Genomic DNA, 18,475 nt, shown 5'->3' with positions numbered 1-18,475 from the left:
GCAGATGGTAGGTGCTTAATTATTTCTTGGATGTGAAGCTTTTGTTTAAGCAAACACATTTACATCTCAAATATGTAGGGTGATCCGGGACTGTTCCCTGTTACATGTTAGAATAAATGTTAAATACTTGTATTCAGTGAGAATACAGTTTTCCCCCAATTTCATGATAGATTATGAGACTTTTTAATACTGAAAATAGAATTATTTTTACTTTATGGTAAAATTACTTTTTGTGTTCACTGGCAAATTAACAAGAGGTATACTATTTGAAATATTACTGTATGAATGTTACTGGTTTTTAGGCTGGGTTTAAAATTGAAGTGGCTCATATTTACCTGTTTGTAATGTGCAAATGTCGGGAGGAGCCTTATTTTTTTCTTGACATTGAAAGGATAATTTTTGTATTACCTAAAAATTTACTTAATATGGAGGAACAATATTTGTTGTTGAAATAGTTTTCTATACTAAACTGGAAGTGGATGGTATTTAAAAATCTTGCTATTAAACAATGAGTATTTTACTTTATATAAAATAAATAGGAGTATTTTACTTTAATGTGAAATAGGAGTATTTTACTTTATATAATATAAAATTTGTTTTACTCTGCATAAAATACTCAAATTCATCTTTTGTCTGTGCTTCAAACTATCATTTCAGCGAAGGCTTAATGTAATTTGTTTAACAGCAATTGCAAGAGTTAGGAATTAACCATATTACAATGCAAACAGATTGGTTTTTGTTACTGTGAACTTCCATGCTAAGTGTGACATTAAAAATCAAATGAAGGTGACCCAGACTAAGTTAATTAGATCTCAATTTGTATCTTTAAGGCTAAGAGAAGTTTTTATTAATTATTGGTAACTAGGATGATTTTTACTTAAATCAGAGTCAGAAAAAGCAGTTGGTCTTATATTTCACTAAATAACACATTTTCACTTGATATGAAATCAATTCTTTTTTCCCTCATGAACAGATCATAATTGGATTTCATTTTTGGATAGAAAAACTTTTTTTATTGTTAGGTGAATTTTACAGTTTTATTGGAAATCTCATTTGGTTATTTACCAAAACTAAGCTTTTGGGGGTGTTGGACATTATCAATGCAACAGGTCAACAAAGAATTCTTTTTTGATGTGTTGAATTAAGATGCCATCATAACAGACATTATGCCTTCTAATGAGTAAATAATTAACCTATAATATAAATTAATGAGTAAATACTTGTTTATCATTTTTAATTAAAATGTTTTGTATTTCAAAACTGTTTCAGATATGAAATTTGGGCTTAGAAAGGATCTGCATGCAGGTCAATGTGATAAGCAATGATTTGTGTAGCTTTATTTTTACAACAATTGGACAGAGAGGTAATTTCTTACCAGCTCTTAGGTTGCTTAGAGTTAATCCAAAGGAAGAAACATTCCTTCAGAAGACTAAGAGGTAGCAGATATTAATTATTAAAAATAGGCTGGGCACTGTGGCTCACACCTGTAATCCCAATACTTCAGGAGGCCAAGGTGGAGGGGTGCGGGGTGGATCATTTGAGGTCAGGAGTTCAAGATCAGCCTGGACAACATGGTGAAAACGCATCTCTACTAAAAATTACAAAAATTAGCTGAGTGTGGAAGTGGGTGCCTGTAATCCCAGCTACTTGGGAGGGTGAGGCGGGGGAGTTGCTTAAACCCAGGAGGCAGAGTTTGCAGTGAGCTGAGATTGTGCCACTGTGCTTTAGCCTGGGTGATAGAGTGAGGGTCTTTCTAAGAAAAAAGTAAATAGTAAACAAAAAATAAAACTCTTGGTCCTGAATTTTAATATTGAGAAAGATGATATTGAGTAATCACACCTGTGTAATATCCAGTTTGGTTGCAGTGTTTAAGGTCATGCCTGTCTAGGATATTATAGTGGATTGAGTTCGTTTTGGTTTGGGTATTTATAATTTTAAAGTTCACCTGGCTGGGCGTGGTGGCTCATGGTTGTAATCCTAGCACTTTGGGAGGCTGAGGCGGGTGGATTACCTGAGGTCAGGAGTCCGAGACCAGCCTGGGCAACATGGTGAACCCTCGTTTCTGCTACAAAAATTAGCTGGGCATGGTGGCAGAAGTATGTAATCTCAGCTACTTGGGAGGCTGAGGCAGGGGAATTGCTTGAAGCTGGGAGGCAGAGGTTGCAGAGCCGAGATTGTGCCATTACACTCCACTCATCCTGGGGGACAAGACTGAAACTACATCTCAAAAAAATAAATGAAAGTTCATGTAATTATGTTGTCTCATGTTTTATCTGAGACCAAAAATGTTTAAATTTTTTCATTTATGTTGGCTTTTGTTTTCATAGGGTATTTAAAATAATTTCTATTTGAAGCCTTAAAATATTTACCCTTATAAATTACTTTAAACTTATTTGAGTTAAATAAGCTTAAGATTAGGCCGGACGAGGTGGCTCATGCCTGTAATCCCAGCACTTTGGGAGGCCGAGGTGGGTAGATCTCGAGGTCAGGAGATCACTACCGTCCTGGCTAACATGGTAAAACCCCGTCTCTACTAAAATACAAAAAACTAGCCAGGCACGGTGATGCGGGCCTTTAGTCCCAGCTACTCGAGAGGTTGAGGCAGGGGAATCGCTTGAACCTGGGAGGCGGAGATTGCAGTGAGCTGAGATCACGCCACTGCACTCCAGCCTGGCGACAGAGCAAGACTCTCTCAAAACAAAACCAAAAAAACAGATCAAATAAGTTTTTCTGATCTCCTTACTGTTTGGCCTAAGATGAAACCTGGTGTCAGTGATTTTTAGTAAAAAGTGAGGAATATGTTGCAAAGAATTAACCATTACCACTTAGGATATTGTCAGGAAAACAGTTTGGGTCTTTCAGAGGTTCCACTTGTAAGGAGAATGTATGAGAAAGATACACTCTTCTAGTATTTTTGTTTTCTTATTTCACAGACTAATATGTGTAATTGTTTCTATTTTTGAGTTTACAGAGAGGTATCTTGAGTTCCTCTTACTATCTTTCTTTATACAACGTTTAAAGAAAGCATTCAGGAATTTGAAAACCCCATTTCCTCTTTAATGAAGTGGTTGAGATGGGAAGATTCATGATGTGACTAATTTGAATGGTTAGGTTTGTGGTCCAGTAGCCATAAATGAGGGTCTGAGATTTGTCTGATACATAGTAACTCTTACTCAGAAAATAAGCCTCTGCTTCTCTTTAAATGAAGCTGCTTAATTGGTTGCCTTGACACAGTCTTATTACATCTTACATCATTAGTTAAGCCTTTACTGAAACAATATTTCTGAAGCACAGACAAAAGATGAATTTGAGCAGCTCTTACTTTCCTGACATCATGGATACAGAGAGAGATAAGACAGTCCCTGCTTTGAGAGAACCCAGAGTTTATTTCGCCTTCTTAAAAGCTTGCTGTTTTAGGGTTTTTTGGATGCAAGGAACAGAAATCAGCTCTAGCCAGCTTAAATAAAGGATTTGTTATAAGGCTGTAGGGAAATCTCACATAATTTATTTGAAGAAAGTACAGATGGGCCTCACAGGAATTGGCAAGGTGTCAAAAGAGCCGCTATTCACCATCTTGATCCCCCCTAATTATCTGAGACTAGTTAGGGAGATGGTGGTGGGGTGGGTGTTTACGGTGTGTAGAGTGGAATTTCTCAGATGTAAAGCAAGGGAAAGACACCTTTAATTCTCCTGAAACAACCACCTTTTTCCAGGGATGTTCAGAGATACTTGGGAGGGCTTCCAAAACTAGATAATTGATATATTGAACTGATTCAATTTTTAATTTAAAAATTGCCACACACGTGTTGAGGAATGCTAAAAAAAAAAAACAAGATTTTTTTTTTTTTTTTTTTTAGTTTTAACTTTAATATTATTTAAAATTTATGGAGAAATTACTTGACTAGAAGTAACACTCTCATACCCTGTACCAAGATCACCTGCCTTGCGACATTTTGCTGTTTGCTATATTATTCTGTTTATGTATATACCCGTTTTTTTCCTGAACCATTTGAAAGTGGTTTTCAGCCATTCACCCCTTTACAGCCTTTCGTACTGAAATATGCATTTCCTAAGAACACGCATGTTTTCCTAAGTAGCCAGAGTAGTTGTCAAATTTAGGAAATTTAACAATGATGTCATATTTCATAGTCCATATTCTAGTTCTATCCATTGTCCCTATTATGTCCTTTATTAGCATTTTTTTCAGTGCTATAGCCAATCCAAGATCACAAATTACATTTAGTTCTCTTGTCCCTTAAGTCTCTTTTAATCTGGGACAGTTCCTCTGTCTTTCTTTGTCTTTTATGACAATGGAAGGCTTATTTATATATCACTCCTCAGTTTGGCTTGGTCTTAAGCTTTCTTCATTATTCAGATTGTGCATTTTTGGCTGGAATACTAAATTAGTAATAGTTGTTTTTGTGTCATCTGTTTGTTTGCCCTTTATCATTATGTTCATTTTGATAACTTGGTTAGGGTGTTGAGTAGTTTCTCTGTTGTATAGTTGATGTTTTTCATTTTGACATAACTAATTAATTTGTGGGTAGATACTTTGAGATTTGTATAAATATCCTCTTCCTCATTAAACTTTCTTCTTCAGGATTTAGCATCTATTGATGATTCTTGCCTGAATAAAGTTTTTACTCTGTTGGTTGTAAACACACCAAGGCTTTTCTTTTCTTTTTTTTTTTTAATTAAAAAAATTAATTTTTTTCTTTTCTTGGGTACATACATGTACATATACACCAGGGGTTTTAACCGATTTGTTCATGGATAATTGGGTTTGTGGGAGTTTCATTTTTTTGCTTTTTCTATTCAGATTTTTTTGAAATGTATATGGGCTGCTTTTTTAATCACAACAAATAAAATTTTAAGGAAGAAAAGTATAGATGTTAGACAATACATGGATAATATTCCCATGCAGTTTTCCACACAAATGGGATTTAAATTGTTTCCTCGATGCTGATCTAATTTGAAATCCAGAACATATACAAAAAAGATGTGCTTCTAGTTCCTTATTTGGTCTTTAGAACTATTGCTAAATAAGTCTTGAGTTACATTTGTATTGTTTAGGTCTATGATTTGCTAATGCCAGCAGCTTAGTTTCTAAGGGCTGAAAACATCTTTCTTATGATACTCCGCTTTCTCCATTAAAAAAATCCGTTACCCTATCTCTACTAAAAATACAAAACATTAGCCAAATGTGGTGGCAGGCACCTGTAATCCCATCTACTTCGGATGCTGGGGCAGGAGAATTGCTTGAGCCCGGGAGGCAGAGGTTGCAGTGAGCCGAGATCAAGTCATTACACTCCAGCCTAGGTGACCAGAGTGAAACGCTATCTCAAAAATAAAAAAAAAATAAAAAAAAAAAAAAAAAATTCCGTTAAGCAATTTTTTTTAAGTAAAATAATACTTTGGAAAACATTGAGATGGGTTCTTTTCACATACATGCAAATCAATGATTTTTAAAAGGAGATTGGTGAGATGGTATATATACAGATGGAAATACAGCAGAGCATGAAACATCTGTAACTCTAGGGCAAAGTGATATATCGTTTCTAAAACCTTGTAATAAAAGACATACATACTCAGAAAGGTTAAGAAAGACGAAAAGGAAAAGAAATTGGAAAACAGACTTTTATTACATTGTAGTAAGACTCATCAGTTTGATGTATTTTCTTTTAGTGATAGCAAAATATTGGTAGTGAATTTGATAATTTCTTTGGCAATTTTCAGACAGCAGGAGGAGAAAATTTTGCTGATTATATTCTTTAAAATTTACAATTTCTTTCTGAGAAAATTAAAATGATAATATTTCACAACAATGAAGATTAATGAAATACAGTGGATACTAAGCATTTGGTAGGTGCTTTAAAAAATAATCTGAATTGACTGTTTGTAAATATGTCTTAAGAGATTAATGAAAGTTCAGTTTGTAGTACTGCTAAATCTTCTCTCAGTGTTTAAACGAAGGGTATGGTGAAAGACACAAAACCCCCATGATGAATGAAAGGATTTTCTTTTGGGCCAGAACTCCCCTCCTGGACATGTAAAGAAGCACCTTTTTTTTTTTTTTTTTTTTTTTTGAGACGGAGTTTCACTCTTGTTACCCAGGCTGGAGTGCAATGGCACGATCTCGGCTCACCGCAACCTCCGCCTCCTGGGTTCAGGCAGTTCTCCTGCCTCAGCCTCCTGAGTAGCTGGGATTACAGGCACGCGCCACCATGCCCAGCTAATTTTTTGTAATTTTAGTAGAGACGGGGTTTCACCTTGTTGACCAGGATGGTCTCGATCTCTTGAGCTCATGATCCACCCGTCTCGGCCTCCCAAAGTGCTGGGATTACAGGCGTGAGCCACCGCGTCCGGCCTAGAAGCACCTTATTTTTAGAGTTGGTCCTTGAATCTGCATTTTAGTACTGGCTGCAGCTGATTTTTGTGTTCGAGTTCTCTGCTTTTATTTTGTGAGACTGAACTCCAGAGAGGTTAAATGGTGTTCCCAAGGTTGTAGAGTTACATAGTAGTTAATCAAGGTTTGAAATTTAGGTCCTGGCTCTTGGTGCTTTATACTTTTCCAAGAAATCATGCTGGACATTTCTCTTTATTTATTTATATTATTTATTTATTTATTTTTTGAGACAGAGTCTTGCTCTGCTGCCCAGGCTGGAGTGCAATGGCATGATCTCGGCTCACTGCAACCTTTGCCTCCTGGGTTCAATCTATTCTCTTGCCTCAGCCTCCCGAGTAACTGGGATTATTGCCTGGCTAAATTTTTTGTATTTTTAGCAGAGACACAGTTTCTCCATGTTGGCCAGGCTGGTCTTGAACTCCTGACCTCACGTGATCTGCCTGCCTCAGCATCCCAAAGTGCTGGGATTATAGGCATGAGCCACTGCACCTGGTGGACATTTCTCTTTAAAAGGCAGGCCACTATTTTTGGAGTCTCTGAAATAAGCAAATACTGGTCTTTGAACAGTGTCATGTGACAGACTCTCTGTCCACTGTTTCTGTATATTCCAATTAAAGATGATTTATTGGTTTCCAGAACCTCTAGGCTATTAGGAAAAGGAGCTTGAATTGAAGTTACAGCAGTACAAATTGGGATCAAGTTGTGGTTGAGCCTTGAATGCCAGAATAACTGAATATGTATTTAAGAGGAGTGCTACTGAAAAGTTTGCGCTGGGGAATGACATATAGAACATGGCTTACTTACCTCCAGTTCTTAAGATAAGAAAGTAACATTTATTAAAAAGACTGAAAACAATATTTCTTTTAGAAGCTGTACTGTATACAAGTACAGACTCCAGAACCCTACCACTTTGGTTTGATTGCACTTAAACTAGGTTGTACTACTTTGGGCAATGTTTTTTTACCTTTTTGTGCCTTCATTTATTGGTCTGCAAAATGGAAGTAATAATAGAGCCTATTTCATAGAGTGGTTTTAAGAATTTAATAAGTTAATTTGGGCAAAATTCTTAGTAAGCTGTGTAACTGTTTCTGTAATAGTTGTTTCTGGAAAAAAAGTAAATCTGACTTCTGTCTGTAAGGTCTATGATATGCTAAGGTGCTTGCTATTTATAGTTTATGTGTTTTTTCCTGAAATGTTTTATGTGGATACTGTAGATGTTTCCTTTTCATTTGACCAATCTGCAGGATTAATATTATTTTTAAAATACTAATGTTTGTATATATTGAATGAATGTAAACTACTTTGTGCTGCTTCCACCAGTTGAGTCATAGGTTTGTTCCCAAATTGGCTAATTCCATTGTACTTGTAATGTGTTTATATTTTATTAAATATTACATAAACCAATGATAAATAAATGTGAAGAGAGAACTATTTAAATGCAAACTAAGTTAAATGCTTTGGAAAGCTTGCTAAAGGCAAATGCTGAAGAAAATTGTAGTCAGGTTAGGGTGTGGGCAAGGTGACTAAAATATTATAGGGAAAAAATAGAAATCTAGAAGAAAGTCTATATTCAGATTGCTCTACAAAGACCTAGGTAAGTTATTTTGAAATATGTTAAACCAAAAACTGTAGACAATGCATTATTGAACTGGTTTATGTAGGAACAAGAAACTAGAATTCTAGTCAGGGGAGCTATACTTGAAGAATACATTTCAGTTTGAAACTAAAAAATTGATAAGGATATTTTAAAAGTACAGTGTTTAAGATGTATATTTTTCATGATTTTCCATGTTAACTTGACTTTGATGAACTCACAGATGTCTAGTCTCTTTTATATATATGTAAATTTAGATTTCTTTAGTTCAAAAGGGGATGGATCCAGTTATATATACTGTACTCTTGATCATTTCATCTCCTGGAAATCTAAAAATGGGATTTCAGGATCTGACTCTGGTTTATCCAGTGGGATTTATAGGACTGTACTAGATGAAATAACAGATTTCTTGTGCTTCTAGAACATATCAAAATCCAAACACCTTTGTTATCTTGTGAGATTTAAATTATTTTTTAGGGATCTTTTGAACTCTGATAATACAATAAACGAGATTAAATTAAGTGGCAGATAGTTGAGTGTCTTCTTATGTAAAAGCATCATAGTAGCTATCAGTTTTGTCTTATTTAGCTTGCACATACTGCTTCCTAAGGGGAATAACTGATAATTGTTGGTTAATATCATTGGAGTCAGATTATGTGGTTTTTCAAATTTAAGCCTGTAATTGGTATACAGTAACCTATTTGCTATATATTAGTATTAATCTGTTAGCTATACATTAATCTATCAACTGATCTTTTTATGTTAAAACTGGCAAATCTCGTGGATGTGATATGGTTGTACCAAGAGATAAATGCTGTTTTATTGTGTAGTTACTTTGAGAATAATTGTGAGAAACTGATATTTATCATTTAAATTGATACAGAGTGATGGTGAAAGTTAAATTTCAAAGGAGGTTATGTTGGCATAGCTTAAAATTTCACTTACAGAAGTTTAAAATTGATACCTCTTACCTCCTAAAGTAAATAGTTCATTAAGGATTTTGGGAAAAGCATTTCTAGTTCAGTTCCCGGCTACACACAGCAATTTCCTCATACTCCAATGGTTTTTAGAAGTGGCTGATCAGCTGTTTATATGTGGGTTGTTTTTCATTTCTATATAATCCCTTTGCAGAAAGCTCCGCCCCCCCTTTTTTGAGACAGGGTCTCTGTCGCCACCCCCCCACACACAGACTGGAGTGTAGTGGCATGATCATGGCTTACTATAGCCTTGATCTCCCAGGCTCAAGTGATCTGCCCATCTCAGACTCCCGAGTAACTGGGACTATAGGTGCCATGCCACCATGTCTGGCTAATTTAAAAAAAAAATTTTTTTTTTGTAGAGTTAGGGACTCACTATGTTGCCCTTGCTGGTCTTTAACTCCTAGGCTCAAGCAGTCCTCCCACCTCAGCCTTACAATGAAGCTGGAAGTCTGTCGCATGGCAAATGTGTTGGTCCCTTATAGGACTCATTGTGTTCACCAACCTCATTCTTGACATTTTATTTTTGCCTGTATTCTAAAATTTTTTAGAGATTGTGTACTTTTTTGAAGTTCAAGACAGGCTACTCTATTTTCTTATTGGAGATGTAGATCTCTTAACTCCATAGTTCATTTTTGTGTATGAGTGTGTAGACATTTTCTTTCCTTAAGCTTCAACTCTCTAATTGTATTATACTAGTCTTCCCATTTCCAGGTTTTTGTTTTTCTTCTGTTTACATTACTGTATGAAGAGGAGGAAGCTATCTGGGGATATTGTAAGTCTTGGAGTTAAAAGACAGGAAAATACTGTAGAAGTAAAACTGTTTAAACTTGAAAGTATTTACATATATATATATATAAATTTTGGTCCCTTACTGATTTTATGAGTTTGTTAAGTACTTAGGAATTAAGCCTACTCTTACTTGAGTCTTAAGATTTTTATAGTACATATTTTAAATACATCTGAATATTAAGATAACTATTGAAATACAGTAATAGAGTTGCTATTCTTTCACCATTTGCTTAGTGGCCAACAGTATTGTTATTGGAATTGATTATTATCATTGGATTGGATAATGTAATTTTTGTATTTTCTAGAAGACAACTAACAATAAATATCTAGAGTGTATCTACATATATTACTCTGCACAACCGGACAGATATTGTGCCCATTTTTTTCCTGAGTGGCCTAGAGGGACTGAGACATACATGTGTGTCTGTGTGTGTGTGACAGAGTCTGGCTCTGTCTTCCAGGCTGGAGTGCCGTGATGTGATCTTGGCTCAGTGCAACCTCCGCCTCTTGTGTTCAAGCCATTCTCTCACCTCAGCCTTCCAAGTAGATGGGACCACAGGCGCCGGCTACCATGTCCGACTAATTTTTAAGTTTTCTTTAGAGACGGGGTTTCCTAAGTTGGCCAGGCTGGTCTCGAACTCCTGGGCTCAAGCGATCCACCTGCCTCAGCCTCCCAGAGTGCTGGGATACAGGCATGAGCCATCACGCCCAGCTGAGATAGAAACATTTCTGTTTTCTTTTTCCTCTTTCTTTCTTTATTTTTGAGCCACGGTCTCACTCACCTAGGTTGGAGTGCAGTGGCGTGATTTCAGCTCACTGCAGCCTCTACCTCACAGGCCCAAACAATTCTCCCACCTCAGCTTCCCAAGTAGCTGGGACCCTGTACCACCATACCTGGCTAATTTTTTTTTTTTTAAAGAGATGAGGTTTCACCATGTTGCCCCAGCTAGTCCCTAAATCTTAGGCTCAAGCAATCCACCAACCTTGTCGTCTCAAAGTGCTGGGATTGCAAGCATGAGCCACTGCATGTGGTCTAAGACTGAGGCATTTCCTAGGATCACATAGCTAAAGAGGGGCTGTTTGATAATTTGAATTAAAGTCATTTGAAAATTTTTGTAGCTTTCTATTGATACTTAAAAAAGACTAATTCTTGAATAATGAGAATAAATAAATCATTAATCAAAGGCAGCTACTTTAAGAAAACTATTCTAAGGCCGGGCATGATGGGTCATGCTTGTAATCCTAGCACTTTGGGAGGCTGAGGTGGGTGGATCACTTCAGGTCAGGAGTTGGAGACCAGACTGGCCAACATAGCAAAACTCCATCTCTATTAAGGCCAGGCATGGTGGCTCTCACCTGTAATCCCAGCACTTTGGGAAGCTAAGGTGGGCAGATCATGAGGTCAAGAGATCGAGACCATCCTGACCACTATGGTGAAAACCTGTCTCTACTTAAAATACAAAAAAATTAGCTGGGTGTGGTGGTGCACGCCTGTAATCCCAGCCACTTGGGAGGCTGAGGCAGGAGAATCACTTGAACCTGGGAGCCAGAGGTTGCAGTGAGCCAAGATCGTGTCACTGCACTCTAACCTGGTGACAGAATGAGACTTTGTCTCAAAAAAAAAAAAAATACAAAAATTAGCCGGTCATGGCGAGTCCGTGTAATCTCAGCTACTTGGGAGGCTGAGGCAGGAGAATCACTTGAACCTGGGAGTCAGAGGTTGCAGAGAGCTGAGATCGCTCCATGGCACTCCACCCCAGGGGACAGAGCAAGACTCTTTAAGGTACCCTTGATTATATTCGATTGCCACAGGTCATTTCCAGTGCCATAAGAGCAATATAATTTTATTCATTGCCCATTCCCAGGCACCTAGAGCAGTATCTAGAACGTGGTATATGCTCATAGTATGTGTTCAAATATGTTAAATCAATGACTTTGAATTGATTTTATTTTAAAATAATAGAATAATTGTAATCTGAGGGAAGAGGGAAATGCTTAAACAATACTAAGAATTCCATTCAGAGACAAATTACTTAGATCTTGATAGTTGCTAATTGAAAAGATTGTTGATTTTTGGGTTATTCAGCTAAGTTGGGTTTTTCAGATGAAGATGATGGTAGTTACGGGCCATGGAGGCTGAGGAGGAATGAGTCTTTTTTTTTTTTTTTTTGAGACAGAGTGTCGCTCTGTCGCCAGGTGTCAGGCTGGAGTGCAGTGGCACTACCTCTGCTCACTGCAACCTCCACCTCCTGAGTTCAAGCAATTCTTCTGCCTCAGCCTCCCGAGTAGCTGGGACCACAGGCGCACGCCATCATGCCCAGCTAATTTTTGTAATTTTAGTAGAGACAGGGTTTCACCATGTTGGCCAAGATGGTCTCGATCTCTTGACCTCGTGATTCGCCCACCTGGGCCTCCCAAAGTGCTGGGATTATAGGTGTGAGCCACCGCGCCCAGCCGGAATGAATCTTCAACACTGGGGAGGCACAAATGATTGGTTGACTGGATATAATAGGAGACTGGAAGGAAAGAAGGATTAAGAAGAGCATGGCAATACTGATAAAAAATAGAATGAAAGAAGGTGTGTAGGAAAGAAAGTTTCATTTTGAAGGCTTGATTTTTGAAGTGATGGCAGATATTATAGATACACATCTAAAAGATTTGAGTGGGAATAGTAAATCAAACAGAAATGAAATGGATCCAACATTGATGGGAGACCAGTAATAGGGAGGACTGAGCTTGGGGGACAACTACATTAGTAACGTTAGTCAGTGGCAGGTTTCGTTTTTTCATGTTCATTTAAAGGACGGAGAAGGGATTGAATGTGTTCGAAAAAGAAATTGAGGTTTAATCAAAAATAATTTACCCAATTGACATGAACCAAGATAAATAAAAAGAATAATTTAGGTGGGTATCTTACCCACTGAATTACAGGTTTTGAGAGGCAATATAGAAATATATCAGTTCTTGATCTGGGGTTAAATAGATGACCTAATTGTGAAAGCTATACATTTAACAGCTGTTTTAAAATAATGTCTGTCAAAATATAAACCAGTAGTTAATGTAAGTAGTGTATTCTTTAGGAGGTTAAGAAGGGAAGACATTAGTTTGGAACAAGTTTTATAGCTGGAGTAGTCTTTTGAGATCAAGACTAGGCAAATTGTTATTAAGAGCTGAGGAAACAGCCCTTAGGAGGTTGATCTAGTAGATGTCTCAAGCTAGTTTTGTGGCACAAATGTGCCACAAAAAAAGTGGGAAGGATTCAAGGAAGCAATGGTTCTTGAAAATCTAATATGATTTTTATTGGGCGGGAAAGAAAAGGAAAAGAAAATTAGCAAATTTGAAGAGGAATGAGCAAGGAGATGCCAAAGCAAAAAGACTTGCATAATCAACGGGGTTATAGATTGTATTATTAGTATGGAACATGGTAACCTGATGTAATGTCAAGATTAGGAATTTGACTGAAATTACTGTGAACTACACTTTTTTGAGTAGGGCAAAGTTATGAGGAAACCAGTAGGATTTGAAGTATAATATTCTGTCCAATGTTGTAACAAGTAGTTATAAAATAGAGCACTAGTGTGAATGCCCTTTTAGTTTTTTGATAAGACATTCAGGCCACAACTCAAACCTACTATATGAGAATCTCTAGGGTCAGGCCTAAGAATCTATCATTTTCTACTCCTGCCCCCAGGTATATGAAAAGTAACAGGTGTGGATCTATCTTTGGGAACCAATGATTTAAAGGCCAAGTTAGAATAGGGAAGAAAACTACTTAGAGAAGTATTCATTGCCCAGGTCTGAGATAATAAAATGTAGACAGTACCATCAGAAAGATTTGTTTAAATTCTATTAATTAGATTTGATGCATGTTGTTTTTAGAGAGGGAAAGAAGAAAAGTCTCAAGTTTTCTAGTATGAAAGAAATGGATTCACAATAGTGACAGAAAGCATACTTGAAGGGGAGTGAGGACATTGTTTTATTTGAGATTAAAGAATGACAGAATAGGCCTGGCGCGGTGGCTCATGACTGTAATCCTAACACTTTGAGAAGCTGAGGTAGGCAGGTCACTTGAGGTTAGGAGTTTGAAACCAGCCTGGCCAACATTGTTAGATCCCTTCTCTACTAAAAACATAAAACAAATTAGCTGGGCATGGTGGCAAGTGCCTGTAATCAAGGTACTTGGGAGGCTGAGGCAGGAGAATTGCTTGAACCTGGGAGGTGGAGGTTGCAGTGAGCCGAGATGACGCCATTGCACTCCAGCCTGGGCAACAAGAGTGAAACTCCATCTCAGTCGGTGGTGGGGGCCAGGGGACAGGGGGAAGAAAAGAAAGAATTACGGAATAAAATAATTGCCAACTTTGTTTTAATCATGGTTTTATTTGGTTATTTAAAGGATAAAAATGGTGAGGTGCAGTAGCTCATGCCTGTAATCCCGGCACTTTGGGAGGCTGAGGTGGGTGGATCACTTGAGGTCAGGAATTCGAGACCAGCCTGGCCAACATGATGAAACGCCATTTCTACTAAAAATAAAAAAATTAGCTGGATATGGTGGTGGGCACCTGTAATCCCAGCTAATAGGGAGGCTGAGGTAGGAGAATTGCTTTAACATGGGAGGTGGATGTTGAATGAGCCAAGATTGTGCTATAGTACTTACCTGGGCAACAAGAGTGTAACTGTCTTTTTTTTTTTTTTTTTTTTTTTTTTGAGGCGGAGTTTCACTCTTGTTGCCCAGGCTGGAGTGCAGTGGCGCGATCTCGGCTCACTGCAACCTCCGCCTCCTGGGTTCAGGCAATTCTCCTGCCTCAGCCTCCTGAGTAGCTGGGATTACAGGCATGCGCCACCATGCCCAGCTGATTTTTTGTATTTTTAGTAGAGACGGGGTTTCACCATGTTGACCAGGATGGTCTCGATCTCTTGACCTTGTGATCCACCCGCCTCGGCCTCCCAAAGTGCTGGGATTACAGGCGTGAGCCACCGCGTCCGGCCCAACTGTCTTTAAAAAATAAATAAATAAAAGGCCAGGGGAGGTGGCTTATGCCTGTAATTCCAGCACTTTGGGAGGCCGAGGTGAGTGGATCACTGGAGGTCAGGAGCTTGAGACCAGCCTGGCCAACATGACGAAACCCTATTTCTGGTAAAAATACAAAAATAACCTCAGGAGGCTGAGGCAGGAGAATCTCTTGAACCCAGGAGACAGAGGTTGCAGTGAGCCGAAATCACACCACTGTACTCCACACTCCAGCCAGGGTGACACAGCAAGACTCTGTCTAAAAAAAAAAGCCAAAAAATAATGATTAAGCCTAATGGTATATATAAGTTAAGTAAATGAAAGATAAATGTGGCTGGCGCAGTGGCTTGAGCCTGTAATCCCAGCACTTTGGGAGGCCTGGGGTGGGTGGTTCACCCGAGGTCAGGAGTTCGAGACCAGCCTGGCCAACATGGTGAAACCGTCTCTACTAAAAATAGAAAAATGAGCTGGGCTTGGTGGCACACCCTTGTAGTCCTAGCTACTTGAGAAGCCGAGGCAGGAGAGTCGCTTGAACCTGGGTCGTGGAGGTGGCAGTGAGCAGAGATTGCATGACTGCACTCCAGCCTGGGCAACAGAGCAAGACTCTATCTCAAAAAAAAAAAAAAAAAAAAGATAAATGTGTTTGCAGGATTTTTAATAAAAGTTGTTTACTTATTTTTGTTTTACTTATTTACTTTTTTTTTTTTTTTTTTAGAAACAGGGCTTTGCTCTGTTGCCCAGGCTGGAGTACAGTGGTGCTATCATGGTTCACTGTAACCTCAGACTCGGTCTCAAGTGATCCTCTCACCTCAGCCTCCCAGTTAACTGGTACTACAGGCACACATCACTACACCTGGTTAGTTTTTTTTTTTTTTTTAAATTGTAGTTACAGTCTTGCTTTTTTGCCCAGGCAGGTCTCAAATTCCTGGCCTCAAGCAGTCCTTCCACCTTGGCCTCCCAAATTGTTGGATAACAGGTGTGAGCTACCATGTCCAGCCTAGGATTTTGTTGTTGATTATTAATTCACAGCAAGCTTTAACACTATTTTTTGCAAGAGTAAAAAATATTCTCAATTTGTTCTTTGGACAAGTAGAATATACCAGTGAAACAGGTTTTTCATATCAAATTTTGAGTTAGTATTTTCTTTTAGCTATTGATTTTCAAACAGTTCTTCAGGAAGCCATAGGTGAGAGGGTGTACAGGCCTGGATATTCCCCTGCTATTTTCTTTAACCACAGGTATAGCAAATATGAAGTACAAATGCCTACTGTGCCCATTGGCAGACATCACTGTGGCATTCTCCCATTATATTTGGTGTTTTTAGTCCAGCACTTCAAGTGGACACTGACAATTATTTGTAAAAGCATAGGATATTAAAACTATTTTTTCATGTTATAATCAAAAAGGATGCCTAGATTTGTGTTAATGTTTCATGTGTAGGAAAATTGCTACCAATGTTCAAAAAGAGTTTGAAGGCCACAATTTTAATGTCACTTTAAAAAACTAAACTTTTAATTTTGTGGTAATTATGGTTTTGCATATGGTTGTAAGAAATAATAGAAATTCTATGTATCTTTACTTAGTGTCTTAGTCCATTTAGTGTTGCTGTAACAGAATACCTCAAGCTAGGTAATTAATAAAGGGTTTTGTAGTTCACTGCTCTGCTGGCTGGGAAGTTCAAGAAGCATGGTGGCATCACAACATGGAGGAAGATGAAAAGGGAAATGGACACGTGTGAAGAAGGAGAACCGAAGGGTGTTCTGGCTTTTTAATAACCCGCTCTCTCAGGAACTAATCTGTTCCTCTGAGAACGAATCTAGTCTTGCCAGAGATAACTCGTGCTACCATAAGACTAGCACCAAACCACTCACAAAGTCGGGGTCCTCATGATCCAGACCCCTCCTATTCAAGGCCCTACCTCTTAAAGGCTCCATCTCACAACCTTGCTTCACTGGAAATAAAGGTTTCAACGTAAGTTTTGGCAGGAACAAATCTTATTCAAACCATAGTATGCAGTTTCCCTCAATGGTAACATCTTGTAAAATTGTATTACAATGTCCTGACCAGTTTTTGTTTGTTTGTTTGTTTTAAGAGACAGCGTCTCCCTTTGTTTTCCAGGCTGGAGGGTAGTGGTATAATCACAGCTTGCTGTAATCTCAAACTCCTAGGCTGAGACGGTCCTCCTACCTCAATCTCCTGAATAGTTAGGCCTGCAGGCATGCATCACCATGCCCAACTAATTTTTTTATTTCTGTAGAATTTGGGTTCCACTATGTAGCCTAGGCTGGTCTGAAACTCCTGGCCTTATGTGGTCCTCCTGCCTCAGCCTCCAAAACTGCTGGAATTACAGGCATGAGCCAAGACCATTTCCACCTGGCCAAGACCAGAATATTGACATTGATACAGTCTTCTCATTTTATTCAGGCTTCCCAGTTTTATTTGTACTCCTTTGTCCGGATTTGGTTGTGTGCCGTAGTATCACATGTGTGGGTACCTGTACCCACCACCACAGTTAAGGTATGGAACAAGTTTTTCACCATAAGGATCCCTAGGATCATTTATAGTTGAAAGTGAGGGCAGTGAAAACTATACCTACCTCTTTCTGCCTACTACCCCTTTCCTTTTAAATAACGTATCCTCCATTTCTATACTTTATCATTTTAAGAATGTTACATAAATGGAGTTAAATATTATGTAACCTTTTGAGATTGGCTTTTTTTTTTTTTTTTTTCTTTCTTTTTTTGGGATGGAGTTTTGCTCTGTTGACCAGTCTGGAGTACAGTGGTGCAATATGGGCTTACTGCAACTTCTTCCTTCCAGATTCAAGAGATTGTTGTGTCTTAGCCTCTTGATTATCTGACATTACAGGTCCCCGCCCTCACACCTGGCTAATTTTTGTACTTTTAGTAGAGACTGGGTTTCACCATCTTGGACAGCTGGTCTCAAACTCCTGACTTCAAATGATCCACCTGCCTTAGCCTCCCAAAGAGCTGGACTTACAGGTGTGAGCCTCTGTGCTCGGCCAGGATTGGCTTTTTATTTATTTATTTTTTTCACTCAGCGTAATTACCTTGGATTCACCCAAGTTGTATGTACTGTTAGGTTGTTCTTTTATATTGCTGAGTAGTGTTCCATTTAATGTCTGTCTGTATGTATATATATATATATATATATATATATATGTATTTTTGAGACAGAGTTTTACTCTTGTTGCCCAGGCTGTGCAGTTTAGGCGATTCTCCTGCTTCAGCCTCCCGAGTAGCTGAGACTACAGACATGCACCACCATGCCTAGCTATTTTGTATTTTTAGTAAAGATGGGGTTTTGCCATGGTGTCCAGGCTGGTCTCGAACTCCTGACCTCAGGTGATCCACACCCAGCTTGGCCTACCAAAGTGCTCGGATTGTAGGCGTGAGTCACCGCATCTGGCCATAAACACAAATTTTAGACTTTGAGACTGTATTTTCAACACTTGTGGTGTTTTAATGCATTGTTACAGATTAAATGTAAGTTTGTTAACTAGATCACGTTTGGGTGAGGAGCAAGGTAGATTTTGTTAGTGTGCTTTCATTTAATGATCAGAGGAAATGTAATCCAGATATTCTGGAGTGAGACAGTTAAGTATTTAATTTCCCTTTTTGAGAGGGGCAACTGTCAATTTTTTCTTCTTTAATTGGAAAATCTAGATTATTTTACTT

The 18,475-nt window shown here is 38.2% G+C and overlaps 1 protein-coding gene across 8 annotated transcripts in view; it reads left to right on the top strand.

The window, feature by feature from the left end:
• The window catches only part of KMT2E (lysine methyltransferase 2E), a 101,590-nt gene that overhangs the window by 4,175 nt on the left and 78,940 nt on the right, over positions 1-18,475 (top strand). The window contains exon 1 of one of the 8 annotated variants that reach the window (XM_032275719.1): positions 15,703-17,294. The exons of the other annotated variants lie outside the window; for them this stretch is intronic. The gene's annotated coding sequence lies outside the window, so the exon portion shown is untranslated. Of the gene's footprint in view, positions 1-15,702; positions 17,295-18,475 lie in introns of those variants that run through there. 8 annotated transcript variants of the gene reach the window in all.

Source organism: Sapajus apella, unplaced genomic scaffold (assembly GCF_009761245.1).
Source record: "Sapajus apella isolate SASKATOON/1434 unplaced genomic scaffold, GSC_monkey_1.0 scaffold7, whole genome shotgun sequence".
NCBI classification, from domain to species: Eukaryota; Metazoa; Chordata; class Mammalia; order Primates; family Cebidae; genus Sapajus; species Sapajus apella.
This window is presented reverse-complemented; position numbering and strand designations above follow the sequence as displayed.